The 5000-nt window shown below is 44.1% G+C and overlaps 1 protein-coding gene across 3 annotated transcripts in view; it reads left to right on the top strand.

The window, feature by feature from the left end:
• nckap5l (NCK-associated protein 5-like) overlaps positions 1-5000 on the top strand; it is a 79396-nt gene that overhangs the window by 15999 nt on the left and 58397 nt on the right. For 2 of the 3 annotated variants that reach the window (XM_042089691.1, XM_042089690.1), the window contains exon 2: positions 555-747. The exons of the other annotated variant lie outside the window; for it this stretch is intronic. The gene's annotated coding sequence lies outside the window, so the exon portion shown is untranslated. The remainder of the gene's footprint in view (positions 1-554; positions 748-5000) is intronic. 3 annotated transcript variants of the gene reach the window in all.

Below are 5000 nucleotides of genomic sequence, written 5' to 3'. Positions count from 1 at the left end.
TCCACTGAATTTGACAGAAGAACCTATTGACAGTGACATTACCATATGTTATGATGTGTACAGATGGTCTGACAGTATGTATCGTATGTGTCTGTGATTGTATGTAAAATCGATCCAATCCGGTGTCTTGGACTTGCAAAATCATATGTTGAAGCAGCAAATTTAGAATGATGTATGTTTAAGTGTCATGTGAATGATGAGCTGTCAAACTGGATTCATAACAGACTTCAGACTCTGTCTGGGCCAGATTCCAGGTCGTTGCATTTCGCCCTGTAATTTGGCAGGTACTTATGGTAAATCACTTATCAGGGCATCAGTTGACAGGCTCCGTAGTATTTTAATGTTCTGTGTTCCTCTGTTCCTAATAATCTGAACTTGCCGCAGGAATGCAAACTATTTGTTCCATGTAAATGTACTGTTGTAATGTGTCTGTTGACAGGAAATCATGCCTCCATTTAACACTGACCCCGCCTTAATTCCCTGAAACCAGGAAGTGGCATAGCAGCCAATCGGTAGCTGTCTAGCTGATAGTCTATCTCGTCTTCTGCCCTCAGATTTCTAGAACAGAGGGGAGGTCTGCTGTTGTTGCCCCTGGTGATGTGAGAGTTGTTCCAGTGCCAGGCTGCGAGAGAGCAGGGTTCGTGACGAGGGCCAGGTAAAGCATGGGATTGGCCTCTGGAGCCAGGAACGACAGCCCACTTCCCTACGCACCGAGGGGGCCCACGCCATCGTAGCCCGAGACCTGAGGTGGGTACTCTCTCAGACGCCACTGGGGGTTGATGACTTTAATGATGATGACTTAATATTATTGGTTGTGTTGGTGACAGTTAGGCGGGGATCACACTGACCAGCGGCAAGCGGCAGGTTTCCTATTGTACTTTATGGTTTGGCAGAACGCTGGTGTAACGCTAGTGTTGAACAAGCTGAGAGTTGAACTTGGTTCAACTTTCAAAGAGCAACGCGAGCATATTCAATTGTCAGTTAAGGCAAACTGTTTATGTTACCATATGAACGAGAACATATTATGGTCTGAGCGTTGCGCTACGCTTGCTGTTGCTGCTTGCCGCTGGCCAATGTGATCCCCGCCTTAAACTTATAAGTTGGTGTGGATGTAGAGTGAGTAAATAATTGTTTATTTTAAAAGGAGTTTTTATGTGTGCTGTCTGAAAATATTCTTATTCAGTGTTTCATACAATTTCCCTAGTTCTGCTGATGCCTAATGCAGCTTGGTCGATCTGAGCACGGCCAGAGTTTAGCAGTATAGTATAATGTAACAGAAGTTTGGGAGGAGCTTGTCTCGTTTTAACTTATTGGCTACACATCTGCGTCTTTAGGTTGCCACTTACCCCTCAAGCCATACCATGTGTTCTGGCATTCTGCACCCTCCTCCATTCACCACCCCCACCCCACCCCCCATTCACTCGCAATAACATTAATGATTACAACATATACAGAGGGGTCTACTTGGGTCACTAGCGCTGTCCCTACAAAGCATGCAGGTAACCATGACCAGTTACTTCACACTAAACATACTGTCAGCAGACCTCCTGCAGCCCTCTTCATTGAGATGGGGCGGGCTGGTGAAACGGCCGACTGTGCTGTTGCCCGTTGTAATTCAGTTCTGAGGTGTGCCTCAGTCCCATTAGCATTCTCAGGTTTAGCGCTAAGCTGCTTTATACTTACCTGATTTAAACTCGCTGATATATTAACCTTGTCACCTCAGACTCGGCCAGTTGGTACTGCTTTAGGGGAGCTCAAACTGGAATCTGCTTCTCCTCCAGCTCTTGTGTTAACTGCAACTGCATTTTGCTGAAAATGTGTCTGTTGCTCGATCTGACAACAACAGTCGGGCTGTGTAATGTAATTAGTATTGAAATGAGGCCAGATGCTGCGCTCACGGTCCCATGTCGTGGCCAGCAAATGTTTGGATTATCTCATGCGTTTCACGATGACAAATGTTACGCTTATAATTTTGGTCTCGGTGAAGTCAGCGGTCTTGGTAATTATAGGTGATTTAGCGCTGAAATTGTTTTTCTGACGGCCAAGGAGCTGAAGGATAGTCTAAAAATATATTGCTCCAAGACTGAAATGACAACTCTAGTGTAGAAAAAAACTAGAAAGAGGCACAAACGTCCTTCAAATTTAAATGTGTAACTAACATGTTACCAGACAACATAACATAACATAACATAACATAACATAACATAACATAACATAACATAACATAACATAATATGTTAGCAACCAAATTAGTGAGAGGCTATGCTACCTCTAATGCCCTGCCTCTGATATCGTCTGGTGCGTCGGCGGTGCAACGATCATCCCCGGCCTCCTGAACACTTTCCCCTGCTCTCATTTTCAACTAAGGGGTCATCCAGCAAGGTCAGTGTCACAATGCTAACAGCTTAGCAGGATTAGCCTCCCCCTCGGTTTGCCCTGAGCCTGGAGATTAGGGCTGCCATTGAGCCATGCGTGTCTCTATTGAGGCAATAGAGGCGCATGGCCATGTCTGTTGTCTGCCTGGTTTGTTGTGTTACGGGTAGAGTGCTTTACTCTGATAAGGTCTGTGAGTTATCTGTTATCTGTCGTACTGTTTCCTGTGTCAGAGTAGCCTGTGACACTCGCCGTAGGGAGGTTCATTGTCATTTTCAGCTTGTTCAATAATTGCCTAGTGTTGTACTTGTATTTAAACAGAAGTCCTAAAGAAGTTAATAGTCAGTGGCATACTGCCTGCACACTCATCGAATCACTTAGCACCTATGATCTCACATAGCCGGTCTCGCTTTCGTTCTCTCTCTCTCTCTGATCTATCTCTATCTTAACTTTCTCCATCTCCATTCACACATTGAGAACACACATCCGTTGTTCACAGACACACAAATAGAAATAGACAAACATATGGTTCTTATGTAAGGAGAGATGGAGAGGACAAGCATTCTGGGAATAGTGTAATTAATGAGAGTGACAGAGAGGAAGTGTGTGTGTGTGTGTGTGTGTGTGTGTGTGTGTGTGTGTGTGTGTGTGTGTGTGTGTGTGTGAGTGACTGAAACTGATAGAAAGAGACCATGAAGGAGAACTTGAAAAAGGAACTGCAAGATCAAATGAGAGCAAGTGTGTGTTTGTGTGTGTTGTAGACTGTGGTTGCTTATATCACTTATTCTGTGTGTTAACTATTCTATCTCAAGAGTTCCCACAGTAATGGTGAATTATGGCAGTGTAGAACATAAAGGGAAACTTTCATTCAGTCTAGCAAAGAGTTGTTGGATGGAGAATTTGTGAATCTGCAGAAGATAAAAAAACTTCACTAGAGGGTTAGAGAGAGAGTGAGACAGAGACAGTAAGAGAATGAGAGAGAGAGAAAGTGAATGAGAGAGAGAGAAAGTGAGTGATAGAGAGAGAGAGAGAGAGAGAAGGGCCATCTGTTGATTTAATTATTTTCAATTTGAGATTCTCCTTGATGAATTATTCAAGTCATCATCAAAAGTTAGCCGTTTCTCTCTCTTTTATTTCATTTCTCTCTCTCTCTCTCTCTCTCTCTCTCTCTCTCTCTCTCTCACACACACACACTCAAGCACACACGTGGACACACAGAGACAAAACCCTCTCACACACACATGGCTTCCACACTCCTACACACACCCATTTTCTCTGTATTAATTCTGTGGGTCGCTCTAAACCGCCCCCCAGCTCTTACCCCCCAGCCGCTTGCTTAATTAGTGAATGTTGCTGATGTGTGCTGACGACACTCTCCTCTCTGGTCTGTAATTGCCGTTCCGCTGCAAGCGGCGCTGGGAACTGCCTAACAGGAGGTTAACGTCTGGGTTAGATGAAAAAGATCTATCCAGAGGGAGTCCGTCTCTACTGCAGCAATACTCCCTTAATGACTAACATGATTTTGACTTTACACTTTTTCAACTCAACTTGTGCGAAACAAAGCACTCGAATGTCACGTTTGTTTTGTGCAGCTTTTAGAGGCTCATTCTTTTGAAAATTGTGACAGCAAACCTACATTTCGGTATTTGCCAGATCCTTTTTACAGTATATCCAAAGCCTCTGCTAGCGAAGCAAAAGTGTTCCATGGGAAGTGATTCTGCGTGTTGAATGGGGAAACTGTGTGGACTTGAAGGTGACCCAACATGCTGTCAGAACATAGCTGCTGTGTTTGTTATCCCTGTATTGAGACTACAGAGGTATTTAAGAGTGCTAGTAGCAAAAGGGCATGGGGCAGAGCTTTGCCCCCCGTCTGTTTGAACATTGGCCTGCAAAGCCCCAGCCATTTTGTGTAAAATGAGATGTTGAATAATCTGCCCATGGTCTTCGGGGAGCAGTCTTTCTTACTGCCAGGTGCACAAACACAGCGCCCTCACACATAGTGCACACACACACACACACACACACACCAACACTCACACTCACACTTGGTGACACACATGCTAGCTAACAACTGTGTTCCTCTTGGAGGTCAAACATTCCTGCGTGGCATGGCTGGGATTCTGGGTGATTATGACCAGCAGCTTTCCCCCCGCTAGCCCTCACACTTGTGCCTGCACCAGGACAAACACACAAACACACACACACACACACACACACATACAGAGAGAGAAAGTGCGCTAATGGGTGTGGGGTCAAGTAACTCAGTAAGTCAAGTAACTCTAGAATGCTTAGCATTGGCGGTGTTCAAAATGTGATGATTATATTGGCCTATTGTGATTACTTTTCATCTATTTATTTTATGTAGAACAAAATGTAAAAAAAACACAATTTTAGTATTTATTTGTGTGTGTGGCAACATAATTTACCAGAAGAATGCACAGAACAACAACAACAACAACATCAACAACCAAATAATCAAGGATGTCTTGACCTTAATCCACCATCCTAATGAAGCATTTGAGAGCTAAAGCTCTTGCTTGGATAAGGTGCGCGATTTGGAAAATTCCAGAGAGAAACATTTCCATTTTTGTTCCCTGGATTCCCTAGTGAGTGGAGTACATGAGGGT

This window comes from Alosa sapidissima, chromosome 4 (assembly GCF_018492685.1).
Source record: "Alosa sapidissima isolate fAloSap1 chromosome 4, fAloSap1.pri, whole genome shotgun sequence".
Lineage (NCBI taxonomy): Eukaryota > Metazoa > Chordata > Actinopteri > Clupeiformes > Clupeidae > Alosa > Alosa sapidissima.
Note: the sequence above shows the minus strand (reverse complement) of the source record. Positions and strands in the feature narration are given on the sequence as shown.